The sequence below is a fragment of the Erigeron canadensis genome, chromosome 3 (assembly GCF_010389155.1).
Source record: "Erigeron canadensis isolate Cc75 chromosome 3, C_canadensis_v1, whole genome shotgun sequence".
In the NCBI taxonomy this organism is placed as follows: domain Eukaryota; kingdom Viridiplantae; phylum Streptophyta; class Magnoliopsida; order Asterales; family Asteraceae; genus Erigeron; species Erigeron canadensis.
Window position 1 is genome coordinate 20500271 of NC_057763.1, and position 19706 is coordinate 20519976.

At 34.7% G+C, this 19706-nt stretch overlaps 1 pseudogene; it reads left to right on the top strand.

Moving 5' to 3' along the window:
- The first annotated feature begins 4477 nt into the window (after window positions 1-4477).
- On the top strand, window positions 4478-7791 carry LOC122591650 (annotated as a pseudogene).
- Window positions 7792-19706: the final 11915 nt, after the last annotated feature.

A 19706-nucleotide genomic window follows, 5' to 3' on the forward strand; every position in this document is an offset into this window, starting at 1 on the left:
AGCAAGTAAACATAACCATAACGACTGAAATTATTTATAGAATAATGAAGTAGCTAGTATTTTTCCTTGACATATGTCTAAAAGGGCTACATACATCGATATGTATTAGTCCAAGTAGTTCCTTAGCCCTCTCTGGTTTTATGCGGAAAGGGTATTCTTGTCATCTTGCCGAAAACATAAGACATGCATTTGTCAAATGATTCATCATTTGATTGTAAGATCCCTTCACGTTGTAGTTTTACAATGCTTTTCTTGCTAAAGGTAATTCAAAAGACACGCATTTATCAAATGATTCATCATTCGATTGTAAGATATCTTCACATTGAAGACTGTTAATGCGTTTCTTGCTAATGATAATGCCTAAGACACACATTTATCAAATGATTCATCATTTGATTTGTAAGATATCTTCACATGGAAGTCTTTTAAATGCTTTTCTTGACAAAAATTAAACAAGATGACAATGTCAAAGATAGAGTCCAAGTTAACTTGACTCTTTTGCTATTGAATTATCATTTGAATCTCATCAACACTTATAATTCAGTTAAGAAGATACTTGAAGAACTGGTTAAACCAACTTGCTTCTTCTTCTTGTTCAACTCAGCTAGATACTTAGGACAATTCCTCTTCCAATGTCTCACCTTAGCATAGTGATGACAAGACTGGTCTTTAGCCGTATGCTCCTTTTTCTAAAGGGTCTTTTAAGGTTTTGAGACTAAACACTTTGTTTTCTCTTACCTAAGTTCTTGCCTTTAGCTTTACGGTTGTTTTGCTTTCTAAACCATTCCCCCTTGATCATAAGAACTTGGGGTATCTTAGATTTCTTGCTATGCAAATTTGTAATTGTCTCTTATGCTCATAAGAATCGGCAGAAGAAATGCATAGTTTTAACCTTTTCATAATTGCTCAAACTGACTCTTCATCTTGAGTACATGAGCACTTACCGGTTTCCCATACTCCTGTTCAAGTTATGGAGTGACTCAATTAACTCAAGTAATTCAACTCCAACTTGTTTCCCGTACATAGACTTGAGTTATTTGATCATATCACACGGATTTTGCAATCCGAATTGCTTTTTGAAGCTTAGGAGACATGCTTCTAGCATCAAATAAGCAACCTCAATATGTCTATTGTACCGAGTATTTTATGCTTCCAACTGAAAAGTAGTGGCATTTGCATCAGGAATAGCGGTATCTGAGTTTCAATGACATCGGTTTTCTTTTCAACTCTTAGAACAATTCTCTATTGACAAAACAGTCATTGAAATTGGTTTCAGAAAGTTTTCTCTTTCTAGCATCGACCTGAAAGCCGATTGGTGTATGTTTTGTGAAGGATTTGTTGCCATTTACAAAACAGATTCAAGTTCAATTATCGGTATTTTCAATAATAAATCCTTAAGAAATTAATTACCCAATGTTTATAAAATAAACAATTAATTTCATTAAGGCTAGGATCCAATTGACATACAACCATTTCATCAGTTGATCTGCTAGAAATGATTGCACTAAAAAGGTAAGTGACGAGCAATAATTGCATTACAAGTGCAATTCCTATATGGGACCTACGTAAGACACTCGATTCATCAAGTGATCTTTTGTAGTCATGTTTTGTCCCATCTTTTGCCACGGGTCAAGGTCTCACCGCTTGACTCGCTTTAAGTTGTCCAACTAAGAACGTGCAAAATTGACCATCACTGTGTACCAGTGAATGGATTTCGCCATGTAATTGCCATTTCACCACTGTGTACCAGTGAGTAAAACAACGACCACATGTGTCCTTGACAAATTGGATGACAAATGACTTAAGTTTATTGGGTCATTCAATTTGATATGTGATCAAAAAGTTATGTTTCGAAGATTCATGCATATATCTTCTAAACATAATATTTAATAAAATCATTTGTATAGTCTTAACAACACAAGAGAGCTCGGTAGCTCCATTTGAACGCACAAAGAATCGCAAGGGCAAAGGTTTGCGATGAACGCAATTAAAAACCCGCCCTTTTAGAAGGCTAGTGCACTCCGACTTATACCTCTCTTAGAGTTTGTTCAAATGGGTGAGCCGGTGTATCTCAAGGTTGTAAGACTCCAATTTTATTAAAAAAATCTCTATTTCGATATTGCTTAGTCAAGTTTATATTTTCTCAAAAACAATTTTACATCACAATTTATTTCACAATAAATATGTAAAATCATAAACTATAACTATTAAGCATGCAACGAGTTATGGTAGGCCACCTAAACATGTCACTATGGTTTATTTATGTCTAAATCGGCTCCCCATTCAAAGAAGAGGACCACATACATCAAGTTGCCTTGATTGCGTAAGCCTTAAACATATACAAAACAAACAATCATCACATAAGCACATAGTTGCTCACTGGAAATTCCAGTAGCTTCACGACCAGTTTAGACCTGTTTCTGGTCCGATTCAGACTTCGACCAGAACTAAAAAGTTTTAGCCCTATGTGTTGATCATATACAGTTCAAATCATGACCTCTAACTCATTACGGATTAAAAGATATGAATTTTTTAGTAAACTGTCGCAAATCAGAAAATTTATACGAAAAATTCACATAGTCACACAATTAATTATCCAATTATCTAGCATAATTAACCCTAATGATCAAGATTTCATGAATGATTTGCATGAAAAATTCATGATTTTTACTTTTTTTTAACAATTAAAAATTAAAGGTACACATATAATCACATAAACATGCAATTAATCAAAACTTGGATTAGGAACCCTAAAAAAAACTTTTTTTTTTCTGGAATTTCGAACCATATATATATATATATTTAAATAAAACCTTTTTCTAATTTTAAATAATGTAATTAAATTACAAAATCAATTTAACTATATATATATATTCGAAATTTATTAAAGATCAAGAACCCTAACCCCCCTTCAAGTTTTGATTTATTGGTAATCAAAAAACATACATAGTAGGCTCGTGATACCACTGTTGGGTTATATAACTATTATCAAATCAAATCACAAAGCACGCAGCGGAATATAAAATCTATGTAGTTAATTAATTAACCAAGATAGAAAATGTGTACCTTAAATTGGAGAGAATAAAGCAAGAAACCTTTATAATAAGGTTTAAATTAAATCTCTCTACGATTGCACACACAACGTTGGAATATATGTATGCTAGTACTTGATCATGAACTGACAAACCCATCTTCGTTAAATCGAAACCCCTTATAAACCGAACCATGTTAGTTGCCTACTAACAAAACCAAAGCCATGTAATTAATGCCTAGCATTAATTAATTATATATATGATCCATATGGTAGTTCGTGAGTTACAAAACCAAAAAGCCAAAACTCTTTTCGAATGTAACTTGCGGCCGAACCAAAGAAGGGAGAAATAGAAAAGAAATTTTCTTTGTGAAGGAATAAATAAACCCAAGGAATAAATAAACCCTTTAAAATTAACTCATTATATATAGTGATTAATTAGGGTTTAATAGCTTGATGGACAAGTAATCTTCAAGGCTTTCAAAGCCTTAAAATTTCGGCCCCCATTAGAAATTAGAGCCCCAACTCTAATTTCCTAATTTCACAATTAAACTTCCTTCTAATTAATTTAAATACAATTAATCCTTTAACTTATTTAAATTAATTATTTCGTGATCAAACTAATTAATAAATTACATTTAATATATTAATTAATTATAGTTACATTCACGTTGAGGTGTGACCCCGTAGGCTTAAATACTTTCCGGACATACGTTTATTTTACGTGATCATATTCCAACCGTTTTTATGCTTACTTTTACATGTTACCGTTCGTCCGGTGGTGGTTGTTCCACACGATTAAAGGGGTGATACATGTAGTCAAGCAGTTTGCCTTCGTTTGTAGTCGTCAACACGTTCAAGTAGAGACTTGTAATGCTTATTAGAGAAGACAGAGTAGAGAGTTGGTCGTTACCGCGGCGGTGGTTGTATATTTGTGTATGTGTTTGCTGCGAGTGTTATATCTATCTACTATTATTTCCTGCGTAGCCGACTTCCGTTTTATCATAGTATATATAATGACAGTGAGCTTGAAACAAATTCTTTTTTTCTATTGAAGATATAACCGTCGAAAAAGCTGGGGAACACGTGGAATGCCACGTACGTGTTGTGTTAGATTTTTGGTTAATTAATTAATACTATAATACATCAGAGAGTGCAAAGCCCAAAGAAGCCGACCAAAATCCAACTAAGCTCTTTAAAGTCTAATCAAGCTTCCACTGTAGTAGTTTAAATTAGGATTGTTATGGAGTATATAATTGGGTAGGAATCTAGACAAAAACTTGTAGCATAAGTTTTTGACCTTCTGGCATATGAAAAGAAAAAAATATAGTCGTATAAATTTGACCAATTAAGTCAAAAGGGTTTTAGCCAAAAGAAAAAAAAGAGTTCAAAGGGTTTTAGTTAGTTTGTCTGTACAACCTCCCATCCGTATCTGCTGCAGCATCAATGGCGACCAGCTGCGACATTCCTTCAACTCCTCAAGCTAAAGAAAAAATACAATGCCCTGTTCCTTATGAGGAACTCAACCGTGAAGTCATATGTACTTTTTTCTTTCTTATTATTTACTTCAATTCTTGCATGCATGCCATTTAATTGTTTTGCTCCAACTTTTTTTATTCTTTCCTTTATGTTTTTTTCTTTTTTTTATTTTTTTATTTTTTTATTTTTTGTAATGTAGTAGTACATTCTTCAAATTTTATCATAAAGAAAACTGGGTTCTAAAACATATGCCTATTGTTCGTTTGACCCGAATATAACACATCCCTTTGTTTACGGGGTTGAGGATGGTATATATCTAGGTTTGCGGGTTAGGGTTGCAAACCATACTAGATTTGGAGTGTTCACACTCCGAATGACACCTCATTGGAACCGGAGTGGATCAGCACCACTCCGGATGCTCCCAAGTTTTAATTCCAAAGCATCATTGATGTTTTCAATGAATACTTTGTTTTTGGTCGAGTCATAATCAAGGGTGCGTTTGGTTTGTATGAATAATGATGAATGAATGTTTTATTTCAACTCATAAATAAACCCATTACCTATAGTGATTCCTGTGGACGGATCTAGTTTGAGGGCAGTGTATCACCCCATTTTTTGTACAACGTATCTTTTTTGATTTTAAGGGTATATATATTTTGATTTTTTTCCAATAAAAAGAAATAAATGTAGTGAATACATACAAACCGTAAGACTAATGTTCTAATTTGCCTCTCTAAATAAAGTTCTGCCTCCATCCTACTCTATCAAAGTTTTACTCTTTTTTTTGTTCTTTCTTTTCAAGTCATCTTTTGATTAATATTGTTTGCTTGTTGGTAGCAGCCTTAAAACCTCATTGTTTTGAGGGAATGCGAGTTGATTTCACCAAGGGACTCAACCAGAAGTTCACACTTAGTCACAGGTTAACTGTTAAAGCTACTTGACAAAACTTTATTTCTTGCACGGATACTATCTGCATTTCATGTTTAAATTGACAAATAGTGATTGAATATCTCGTGTCTATAACACTCTAGTTTATCGATGGGACCTACTGAAATTGCTACTAAGTTACCCGAAACCATTAAAACTCCTTCCTCAGAATATGAGTTTGGTGCCAACTATTTCGACCCAAAGGTAAATTCTAGCTTATATTTCAACTACTGATTACTTTCATAAGCTTATGTGTGTGATTAATTATCTGACTTTGATAATGTTGGTTTGTATGACGAATATTGAAGTTGATACTCATTGGAAGGGTGACGACTGATGGACAGCTTATGGCTAATATGAAGTATGACTTGTCTGAGAATCTTAGTATCAAAGCCAATGCTCTGGTAGAAGAATGGATTTAGTTAATGCCCATGTTACATTTTTTTATTTAACTTTATTATTATTGAAGTTATAATAAATAGATATATTTTTTTTAGCTTTCAGATAAGCCAAACATGTCAAAAGCAGTTGCTAATTTGATTATAAGGTAATTTATAATATATGTAGTCTGCAGCTAGATTTATTTTCTAAGTGCAAATGTTAGCTAGTAATCCCCAAATCAGTAATTAATCGCCAATGCCCATATTTGAACCCTGGACCTCCAAAGAGCTTATTGGCAGTATGCAGTTAGATGGTACATTGTAAGAGTGACTTGTTTATCGTTGATGCAGGGTACCGACTATAGGGCTCAGGTCCAACTTAGAAATGGTGGTTTGGTTGCCGCTAATTATATCCAGGTAAGATATCTAGTTTATCTTACAAATTATGTATATATGTAATATGACTGTTTTTTCACAATGTGTATCATGAGGCCTTAAAGTATATTATGATTTGTCGAGTCTAGCGATAGCTTTGTAGGTTGTTGATGGCAATTTTGCATTTTTTTATATTGTTTTTTGATTTAATAACTTCAATCAGCTTAGAATACTTTCTGTTGATTTCATTATGGATGGTTAGTTTGGCAAATGCCAGTTGAATCTGAAAATATTGTACAAGTGATTCATTTGATGTGTTTATTATCTTTGGCACACATATTAACCATATTTTTTTAAAAGCAATTAATTCAGTACTAACATTTTAATGGAAATTTGTACATCTGCAGAGTGTGACACCTAAATTGTCTATGGGTGGGGAAGTATTTTGGTACGATGAACATCGGAAGTCTGGTCTTGGCTATGCTGCCCGATATGCCACAGATAAAATGGTACTCTCTCTTGTTCTCACATATATATGTGGAGATTTAGATTTTAATCAATAGAATTGAATCAAATGTTTCTTTCTTTCAGGTTGCTACTGGACAGGTTACAAGCACTGGAGTGGCGTCTCTTGGTTATGTTCACAAAGTGTCTGATAAGGCAAGAAGTTCATATAAATTATATTTTTAACACTGGATTGGCGTCTCTTGCTTATGACATAATTGACATCTTTTGCAGCTTTCTTTGGCATCCGATCTTATTTACGATCACTCATCAAGAGATGTTACTGCTAGCGTTGGTTATGATTGTAAATTTAATCATCAGGTAATTCCAAAAGTCTATCTTAATTGTCATTGTTTATGTTCACGCATCTAAACAAACTTTATTCCATTCCCATCTCATTGTTGTTTTTTAAGCTATTAAAATTAACGGGTAAATGTCCAGGAATCCTTTAGCCCGTAGAGGATTTTTTCCTCTCAAGCTAACGACCCTGCAACGCTTACTAATTACGAATTGTAATGTATTAGTGAATGTGTTTGTATTTCTTTAATTAACATATATACTTTTCCTGACACTTATGAGTTGAGTTATGAGTCAAAAATTAGGATTTCAAATTATGAGTCAACAGCTATATATGGTTACAGTTCACTTGAACAATTTCTATATCAGGATGTCCTACGAAAATTCTAAGCTTCAATTACATATTTATGCGATCTGCATTACAAGTTATTGCTTTTATTTCAGGGCATCCTATGAACTTCTAAACTTGAGTTACATATTTTTTTTAATTACTTTTTGTATGCTGGCAGAGTCGTCTAAGAGGAAAAATAGATTCAAATGGCCGTATATCTGGTTTTCTCGAAGAAAAGTTGAATATAGGTCTAAAGCTGTGCCTTTCTGCTGAGGTGAGTACATTTTATCGGTCCATTTCTCAATCTAAAACTTTTTTCTAAGAATGTGAAATAAAAATTTGAGGTGTTTTCCAGTTTTTTTTTTTTTTGAAAACAAATTACTATATGGATTTGGGTATTCTTGTTGCAGGTTGACCATAGAAAGAAAGATTACAAGTTCGGGATTGGGTTAGTACTTGGAGAATAGATAAAAGGAAAAGCTTGAATGCACAAAGTAAGCTCATTATTTATCTTCATAAAAAAAGATCAAAAAATTTTCTCTATTTTGATGGCGATTCGAAGTCCATTAACACTACAGAGTATGATAGCCGACTAGTTGAGTAATTATAATTCGAAATTAGATGGTGTAGGATGCATTATTAATGCAAATTGACATTGTATTCGTTAGCATTACGTTGTCGTCATATTTCATTTTTTTTCTTGGATTGGAACACGGGAGACAATACGTAATGCACCATGACTTTTATCTATGCATCACCAAATTGTTTTTTATGGTGTTGTAAAACGTGGATCAATGGTGTAGCCGTGCACGGATACAATGGCGATGGTCTACACCGTAGAGAATTCCTGAAACCCGAATGAATAGGAACCTTAAACAACACTATGATAGTACAAATTAATTAAAAAAATGTAGCAGTAAAATAAGTATGTGAAGATCTCAATTCTGTTGTAAATTTGAACTTGCAAATTGCAATCAAAACAAAAAACTGGTCGTTGAAAGAACATGTTTGCCGGTTTTGTGGATCCACAAATGAGGTTGTTCTGTCATTTCTTTTTCTTGATCGCAAGTCTTTGTAGAAGCTGGGTGCAATGTTGTGGTGGCAGACTGCCACGGGAATACTATTTAGGCCACTTAAATCAGAGCCAAAGACTTGACCAAATATCATGAACATAATCCCTCTGTGATTACCCGTTTGTTGTGTGCAATGTTTATGCTGATTTATCCGCGGGTTAATTTCATAACTTTTGCATCTTCAAGTGTTAATTTCATTACATGCCCCTGGGGTATAGCTAATATTTTAGAGATGAAGTTTATCTTAGTTGACATAAGATTTCTATCTATCAATATACTAAAACGGATTGAAGCATCTTTTGATTGACACTTGTGCAATATTTAAGTGACACATGTCCATTTTGATTAAAGTTGTTGGACAAGCCCTATGAGTCTAGTTTCTACAGTTCCAAGGACGACTTCTAACTCCTTACGGATCAAAAGTTATGGTCATTTTAGTGGACTGGTGTCAAGCAGCAACATTAACAAACAATTATCACATTGTTAAGGAATTAATTATTTTAATTATCCACCTAAATAGACCTAGTGATCAAGTAATTTAATCATTATAACTAAGTAATAATCATGAATTAATTGCATGAAAAAATTCATGATTATTACTTCTATTTAATAATTAAAATAAAGGTAATTCATAAACGCATGCATTAAAAAACTTGCAATTAGGGTTTCCAAAAAAAAATAATTTTTTTATTATATTTTCTAGATTTCGAAATTAGGGTTTCTAAAAAAATTAGTTATATTTTTATTTCATTATTTTATTACAATTAAATCAATTAATTAATAAAATAACTAAGATAATTATATAAAATTCCTGAAAAATATGAAACCCTAACCCCCCTTCAAGTTTTGATTTTTTAGGTAATTAAAAATCACATGGGTGGCTCGTGATACCACTGTTGGAATATATAACCTTGAAATAGGATTATTGTAACACCCCAACAAGGCGGAATCATAGGGTATCACAAAAAAGCACAACACGACATGGAAATTATGTAGAGTAAAACTAAATGCATAAAAGGATCAAGAAAATCCATACGAACCATTTAGTAGTGCAAGTAACCGGATCACATCTAAGCATAAACCCTAATCGGGAAATAATGAATCACGGATCCAAGAAGTCCAACTCCAAATCCAAATCTAGCATAATCAAGCAATCAATCATCCAGTACATCTTTGAGCTAACCTGTCACCTGAAAAGTGTACTATAACGGATCAACATAAAGTTGGTGAGTTCGTAGGGACAAGTAATAGGAAACAAGTGTGTCGGGATAACAACCGTTAACGTTATAAGAGGATTAGAATACTTAATCACGTTCCAAGGAAACCCTAAAAGGGATCACGTTAGCACAATATCAATACAATCAACGTTTAACAACAACAATTCATATAACGATTAATAATGTTCAATAACGTGGGCTCAACAACCCATAACGTGGATATAGAGATACCCATAATGTGGATATAGAGATACCCATAACGTGGATTCAACAATCCATAACGTGGATATAAAGATACCCATAACGTGGATTCAACAATCCATAACGTGGATATAAAGATACCCATAACGTGGATTCAACAATCCATAACGTGGATATAAAGATACCCATAACGTTGTGACTTATATAATGATTAATGCACCATATAACGTAGCGAGTTATATAATGAATAATGCTCCATATGACGTTCACAAATCCATCATACCACAAATCATCCAAACCACCATTCACATACATTTCATACGACTTTACATTTAAGGAATCTTTGATGCTTATATATAGGGTCACCCGCAGCCTTCCCACCACATCTTCAACTCATTAAATGTATCATTGTCTTCCATGTATGTACAACTATCCTAATCACATCACATAATCCAACATCGTATGCATATTCAACCAAATGACATACAAGTATACGTTGCACAACAATTACGTGTAATGAATGAGCACGAGTAATGTCAATATCAACCCATGTACCATATGTTTACGAATGTCATAATGCATATCATAAGTTTGGCCATCAAGTCATCAACCGTCAGGTAATCAATCAAAACCACATCTCAATCAAATGATCAATCATACAATCAATAAGTCGTCAATCAAATCAACCAAACAGTCAAAACAAATACGTATGCGTACACTTCTCAGCCCGAATCTCAATTGAGTAGGGAGAGGTTTACGAAACTCACCTTAGCCTTAGATGTTGTTAGAATGAGCTTGAGCGGGGAGCACAACGATCACAACCTACTTCACAAGCATCAAGTCAACACAAATACCCTAAACAATAAGGCCTAGCTAGTTTACGTCATGCCATAACCCCTAAGAACGTTTGAGTAAGTTCCCGTAACCCATTGGCTCCCACAAATCAAGTACGGAAGTTAAACGGAGGAAAATGTTAGACTCCAGATAGTGAGCCTCACCAAAAACTTGGTGGGGGGTACTAGGATGATACCTGATCAGAACCAGCAGCTAGTGAGCCTCACAAGAATTTTGGTGGGGCGCACTAGAATATTTCTGACCACAAAAAATGAACCAGTGGGTAGCACTAGAGACCAGTGAGCCCCACTGACCCAGATTCCAAACCAAAAACGGGTTTTGACATCAAAATCGACCAACGTAGGAGCCAAATCGAGTTTCCAAACTTTAACATAACCAAATTCAAGTATAAACAAGTGTAATAATCAACTCTTAAACAAAACCCACATCCTAAATCTCAAGATCTAAACGAAAACCCGTTTTAAGAAAATACAACCATTTTACATTCGAATCGACCGCAAATCTCTTAGATCTATAACAAAGAAGTATTCTACTAATTAAGGGGAACATTTTCATAACCCATAAATCTTGAAGTTTTGCATGAGGTTATTATTATACAATGATTAATTAACAATATGATGCCACAAAACCCTAAATTTTTGGATTCAAGAAGAAGGAAGAAGAAAATTGGTGCTTGTGTGTGTGTTCTTGTTTTTTAGAGAGAAAAAGAGAGAGAGTGTGTGTGTTTTGTGTGTGAAGAGTTAAGAGAAATGAGAGGTGGGAAGGGGGTTTTGGGGGGGGGGGAGGTTGTTCCATCTAAAGAAATCTCCCAGCTAGTTCCAGTTTCACCCGACAATTGATTCATTTTGTTAAACTATTAACTCGAGTATTGTAAACATATTTCATTGACACAATATTACATATTTTTAAATTACGCTCCTAATGACTATTCACATGCCTACCTTTTCATTACAAGAGTTTATTTACTTAAATTTGACTAATTTCTCTTTTATCAGTTTGCTAGCGTTGACCGGTCAAAATGGCGGGTGTTACATCATTCCCCAGTTAAAAGAATTTCGTCCTCGAAATTGCAACGGTTCCCACTCTCATCAAGGTTCAAATCTCGTTAAGGTTTTCCACTCTCATCACTTATAGCACATGGCTCTGTTTAGTATCGTAGGATATCCCGGGTTTCCATTCACATGCCGTTCACATCCTGATCTTTCTATTTCACACACGCCATGGTTGATTCCTTAGTTAGGAAGGAATCTTCCTGGACCGAGATATTATCTTGACGTCCCAGGGAATTCCCCAGTTAAAAGAATTCCCTCTCGCTTCTGAATTTATTTTACTAATCCGATTTGTAAGACTCGAATATTTACGTTTACTCTTGCCAGTATTCACTAGTTTTTAGGTTTTTTGTTCGTTCTTAGTTGTCATCACATTGTTTTGTTCAAACGCGGATTGTTTAACGGTTATATTTTATCACTCTTAACTTAACATTTGTCCCCTGTATAAGCTATAGTCGATTCTCATATAAAATCGAGAATCCTCAAGCTTTTGGAATAGAATGTAATTAATAAAATCTTTCCATAAGTTGCAATTCAAAAATTGATTTGTCTTTTTCATTTAAAATTCATCACATATGTCTCGAAAACATCTTACTATTATATTAGCGAATTTCATACGATAATAGGAGCCGTATTATGTAACAAGTTTTTAGTTTATAACTTGTTGGATTATTAAAACCGGGTGACGTCGTACGCATCCTTCATACCAAGTGTTAAAATCTTTCGCCATGACTCATCGATCTTCGGGTTATAATTCAATTTTCTCAAACAAATTTATTGCCAACTTCCAGTAGTTTATTACTTGTTATTATTATACATCTACACATCGCGGTTAACATTAAGTGCAATTAGTTATAAATTGGTAACACTTAATATGAAGATTTGACTTATAGTCAGCGCACTCGTGACGTGTTTCACCCATTAGTCGGCGGCTCATTCGCTGAAATCACGTGTTTGCTCCCACTTCTGGCCATCTGGCTGACAATGGCAGGGTTCATGTCCATGGCATCCAATCCTGACAACACCTCATTCGTGTGATAGGCAACGATCTAACGATCCGTTTAAGGTCGAGAAGATTTGAGAATCGCACTGTATAAGTACTCGAGCTTCTCACATCTCACAAGTGACTCGCACTATGGCACTCAACTAGCTCAACAAGCTCCTCGTTCCCATGTTTATGAACTCTCGATTTCACGTTAAGCTAGACGTTCAATTAGATCAACTTCCACCAATCGTATTCGTGTATACATTCCACCGAATATCGTTTACACCTCAATTCCATTTCTGCGACGTTCATGTTTGCGCATATTTTACATGATGGGTAGACCTTTAAGTTTTTAATTTATTTGTTCAAGTATATGGTTAGGCTAACTAAGGTCATTCCTTGCAACTCAGTAAAGTTTAAAGTTGTTTAACGACTCAAAAGAAAATCATTACGTCCCTTTGTCACCATCGATATTGACTTCGCAGTAACTCCCTTATTATTCATTCATTCTCATCAACTCACCCTAGTTAGCTCAGGGCGTTGTCCTAAGGTTCAATCCTAATGGCGTAGAACACAACGAGATTCTCATAATCATAATACAACTATACTTGAAATCTTCACGCTACTGACTAAGTCTTAAACTAAACAAGGGAGGATAACTTAGCCAAGAATTTTTTTTTTCTTTCTAATCGTCATACCAATTATACATACAATTGCTCACGTGACCATTTATACCTACGTATGCATCTTGAATTCCTAACCATGTATTCAATAAGCAAGTTCAGAAACAAGATTTCGAGATATTCAAATAACTAGGCTAGCATGGCAACCTATATACACCATTGTCCAAGATTTCAACTACCCTTACACACGTATTACTAAGTTCTAACGATTTACCTCACCAGATTAGTTAGGCAACAAAATGCAAGCATATTTACCAATTAGAACATCATGACAACCATACTTATTCCACCGCATATTCTAACAATTCATCCACATAATCAAGTAGGAGGTAAGATTTTCGTATGTTCTACCAACTAATCCTGTAAACCAAGTCATACTTACGGTATCTCATAAGTTAAATACAACTATGCATGATTTTCCAATTATTACCGATTCGTTCTTATAACTAAGTGTAACAATCGTGGTTCCTGACCTTTTGACCATATGTACAATTTAACTAACTATTGAGTTGGCCAATATAGTTCAAGTGCAATTTGGAGTTCATGTAAGTGCAATGTGTCCAAATAGATCAATTTATCGTTTAATTTAGGACTTATGTGCTAGTCGATATCATCGTTGGTGCAAATTGAACCTAAACCTTGAGATGATATCTATGTAACATTCGTGAATTTTGACCTATTTGACTATGTTTGACTTTTGTTGACTATGTGGTTAATTGTAACGCTCGTGGTGTTGGACCCGTTTACTTTCGTTAATTATGTATGTGACATCTGCGTTTTCCTTTTTGGATTCTTCATTTGTGTGTATAACTCGTCTTTCTGATTCTCGGGGTAATAGTCTAAAAGATAGAATGAGACTAATTCGTAGAGTAATAGTCTAAATAGACAGAGTGAGACTAATTCGTAGAGTAATAGTCTAAATAGACAGAGTGAGACTAGATCGTAGAGTAATAGTCTAAATAGACAGAGTGAGACTAATTCTTGGAGTAATAGTCTAAGTGCTAGAACCCCACACCCCCTTATCTTAGACTTATTTCCCTTCCACCCATCTCATTCTATCTTCCCTTTCTCTCTCTACTTCCCTCCCATGAACACACACAAACACATATCTCCCTCTCTCTAGGTTTCTATCAAGTTTATGAAAATTTAAGCAAGATTAAAACTAGAATAATAATCATCAAGATCTTCTAAACAACATATCAAAGATTTGAAGGTCAAAGTCCAAGCAATTCTTCCATCTAGCTAAAATTCGGGTTTGACTCTTTGAAGATAATTTTGGTAAGTAAAACTCTTCTCAAATCCACCATTTTATGTTTATAATCATGTTGCTAGTCAAAACCAAGTGTTCTTGAGTGAAATTGTAGGTCAAAAGTGAAATGGGTCGAAATTAGGGTTTCAAAGTTGGTAAACTAGGTCAAATCCGAATCTAAACTAAAAATGGATGTTCTAAATCGATTTTTGCAGTAGATGTACCTAATTTTCGTTTATATATACTTCCAAATGAGTTCCAAGCCTTCAAAAAGGCAATTTGGCCGAGTTAGGGTTTTTGCAAAAGTCAAAGTGGGTCAAAAACGGGTTTTGATGATTTTGTGAGTCATGGGTTAAACTTTTGAAGTGGGTTATGTTCACTGATGTCATTTCATGTCTAATAAAGCATAAAATTCAGTTTTGAAGCATTACAAACCGGTTTCAAGTGTCTAGTTAGGGTTTGGATGTTCTTGGTCAATTTTGACTTTTTAGTCAAACCATTCTTACCCATGTTGCTGCCCGTTTTCTTCCTCTATGTCTTTAACTCGTTTAATCCATGTCATAGTCAATTCCTAACATCCCCCAAATTTCATATCCATCCAACAAACATCATTTTGATTCTCATGATCGAACGAATCCCAAAGAATAAAATTATGAACGTGTATTGATATGCATATATGTATGACTATAGGTTGTGAACGTGTGACGAATATTGTACGCTTGTGATCATTCTTAACTTGAGTCTTGCCGATCAAGGTGAGTTCGTAGCTCCCTACTCGTTTGAGATTCGGGCTGAAAAGTGTACAACCTTTGTGTGTTAACTTGTTTGTTTGTGCAATTATGTGTTTGCCTTGATTGATGACATAGTTCAATTGTGCACACGTTTGATTTCCTTGATGATGACATGACTTGATTGTGCATATGTTTGAGTGTCTTGAGTGATGACATTGTTTGATTGATGGATTTGTTGACGTGTAAATACGTGCTTGTTATATGATTATTGTATGTGCATCTTTGGTTGATTATTAGGTTAGTTGTGTATATATGGAAGACGGTAATACCTTCGAAAGGTTGTAGATGTGGTGGGAAGGCTGCAGGTCACCCTATATATAAGCATCAAAGGCCTTTCAAAAGTAGTATCGTACGAAGTATATACACATGGTGTTTATTTCTGGGTGGATATTGATGGTCATGGTGCAATTGAGTACATTGAAGTACATTACGTGCAATTGATTACAATGAGGTACATTACGTGCAATTGAGTACAATATGGTACATTACATGCAATTGAGTACAATGAGGTACATTACGTGCAATTGAGTACATTGAGGTACATTACGTGCAATTGAGTACAATGAAGTACGTTACGTGCAATTGAGTACAATGAGGTACATTACGTGCAATTGAGTATAATGAGGTACATTACGTGCAATTGAGTGCAATTGAGGGACATTGATAGACATGTTTGGCATTATAAAACTTGGTAGATACTTATTGATATCATTATTACTTGTTCTTGTTTACTATGCGTATTCTAAATACCTTGCGTAGTTCATTATGTGAGTACATATGTGAGGGTCATTGATGGACATTGATTGATTATGGATTGTTTGAGTATGAGTGATTTATTTATGATTAGGATAGTTGTACATACATGGAAGACGATGATACATTTAATGAGTTGCAGATGTGGTGGGAAGGCTGCGGGTGATCCTGTATACAAACATCTAAGATTCCTTAAATGTAAAGTCGTATGAAATGTATGTGTATTGTGTTTGGTTGTGTTTGATGGACAAGATATACTTGAGACAATAGGGTGGACAATTGAGGTGCAATGTTTGCAAGTGCAATAAACGGGTACTTTATGTACTTAATGAGAATTGAATGACATGAGAACAATTTAGGAACATTGATGAACTTGTTTGACATTTTAGAACTTAATGGCTACTTGTTGATGTCCATATTTTGTGTTCTCGTGCATTACATGTGTTCTAGCTATGGTATAATTTGTGCAATGGATACGTGTGGGTCTAGGTTGCACTACGAGCCAACCTAAATTGAATAATTGTGCCTTTTAAGGACTTATTGTAAGTGTGTTCTTTGTTCATTATCTTTGTTCATAATGCGAATGGATTTGGCTTTATATCCTTGTCATTTTCTCCTACGAACTCACCTACCTAGTGTTGACTTTGTTTAGTACACTTTTCAGGTATTTCAAGAGAATCCAAGATTTGTCGGTTAATTGATGTTTGTGCTAGAGTTTGGGGCTTGGACTTACATGGATCCAGGATTCATTCGCCCGTATTTTGCATTATGCATTATGTACTTGTTTGTTGTTGTTGGATTCACCGAATCCCCTCTATTTCATATAGTTCATGTTCTACGATAATCCCATGCATACGTTATATCTTTTCAGTAGTATTTCGAGCCTAGCTCAGGGTGTTACACTAAGTTAGGAAATAAAGTTTGGGCATATTCAAATTTCAAACATGTCTACCGTTCTTATTCATCTAATTGTCCATTGATTAAATATTTATACATACATCACCGTATTCGCTTATCTCATGTATACAATTTAGTCTAACAACATACTTTATACATGCCAAACTATCAAACTAGTAAACCAACCCTTTCATGAAAGTGTTCGTTGATTAAAACACCTACACCTGCATTATCTATTTATGTTACATCATGCATAAAAGTCACTCTTATCAACATAGTTTCTCATTCTTTTGCCATATAACTAATATGTTAAATCAATTCATATAATTATCCGTTAATTAATATGTTTTACGCGTGCATTACCAAATATCTGATATCCTGCATACAACCAAGTTTAACAATGTCTAATACATGTTTAAGTTCACATACCATTAAGCAACATATCCACATTGTTCACCGATTACAATTAACATCGTTAGTGTTGGGTTATCACAATATATGAGAATTAGGATACTTACAACATTGACTCTCTCTAAGGATTCATATCAACACATTCATCGCACTGTATCCTAACCATCTATCAACACGTTCAAGTCGAACCACAACAAAAGCATTTATAATATCAACTTGACCACTACGGGCCATACATACATACACATCACGCATGCATAACATATATGTTACTCAATCATACGAAACAACATGTCATTCCATCATCAAATCTCCAACCATAGTAATAGCCCTAGAGTGTATGACCCAGGGATTAACTTCACAATTCTTCTCATGTTAGTCACACTAGTAGTTAATGCTTTCATGCCAACACACTACACATGTTTAATGTCTTTCCACCAAGGCCAACATATAAATGTCCTCAAGTAAGTGTAAGTGTCAATATCATGCTGTCATACCAACATATCATACGTGTTTCATACACCACACTAAGGACAATATATCAAAGTTCTCAAGTAATCGTTATCAACATATCATACGTGTTTCATACACCACACTAAGGACAATATATCAAAGTTCTCAAGTAATCGTTATCTATCATGTTCTTGTGTCAAGTTCACAACAATTTTCCACCATCAAAACCAAGTACTCATATTCAAAACATCACATTACAAGTAACTAAAACAAGTCTACTAACACAAGTGGTATAAAGTATAATCCGAATCATTCAATACAACGTACCACTTCAAGTATAATAAGGCAAAACATCATCGTTTCATTAAATTCCCAATCAATTTCCACAATTGAAACCAATTCATACAAATATAATGAGGCCAAGTCATTAACAAAGCGGGTAAAGCATAGTCCGAATCTTAACTTCAATATTCAACACATTAAAAGTGTATGCATACAGGGTGTGTACCAGCGGCTAACCCTCCACACCGTTAGTATATTGAATGGACGTCGGGATTCGGTTCCGTTATGCCCTCTAAGTATCGGTCGGGTATGTATACAGGGTGTACCAGCAGCTAACCCTCTACCTAACCAGCACTTATTAAGCATACCGGGTTACCTACTATACTTCATCCACAATGCGCAATCCACAAGGCCACTTACTTTATATGACATAGGATAACCTTAAATTTGTTGATCAGGCGCCTCTAGGGTTACCGAATGTCATACTTCATTAATAACCTTAAACAATAAACTATAAGAATATATGTTAACATTCGTTCGGTAGTCACGGTGTATCCCGACACTAACACATACGTCCATTAAGCCATCACATAACAATCAAGTCAACAATCATGGAAAACCTACGAACTCCGCTTAAACAAGTTTTATACGTCATACAATTTACGTTGCACACAAAATTTCCTATCATGCATGCTAATATGAAAAATGTGGGTGCAATGGCTATAGGCTAGGACAATCCACCTAATTCTCTACAACCACGGCTCTGATACCATTCTGTAACACCCCAACAAGGCGGAATCATGGGGTATCACAAGAAAAACACAACACGACATGGAAATTATGTAGAGTAAAACTAAATGCATAAAAGGATCAAGAAAATCCATACGAACCATTTAGTAGTGCAAGTAACCGGATCACGTCTAAGCATAAACCCTAATCGGGAAATAATGAATCACGGATCCAAGAAGTCCAAGTCCAAATTCAAATCTAGCATAATCAAGCAATCAATCATCCAGCACATCTTTGAGCTAACCTGTCACCTGAAAAGTGTATTATAACGGATCAACATAAAGTTGGTGAGTTCGTAGGGACAAGTAATAGGAAACAAGTGTGTCGGGATAACAGCCGTTAACGTTATAAGAGGATTAGAATACTTAATCACGTTCCAAGGAAACCCTAAAAGGGATCACGTTAGCACAATATCAATACAATCAACGTTTAACAACAACAATTCATATAACGATTAATAATGTTCAATAACGTGGGCTCAATAACCCATAACGTGGATATAGAGATACCCATAACGTGGATATAGAGATACCCATAACGTGGATTTAACAATCCATAACGTGAGTATGAAGATACTCATAACGTGGATTCAACAATCCATAACGTGGATATAAAGATACCCATAACGTGGATTCAACAATCCATAACGTGGATATAAAGATACCCATAACGTTGCGACTTATATAATGAATAA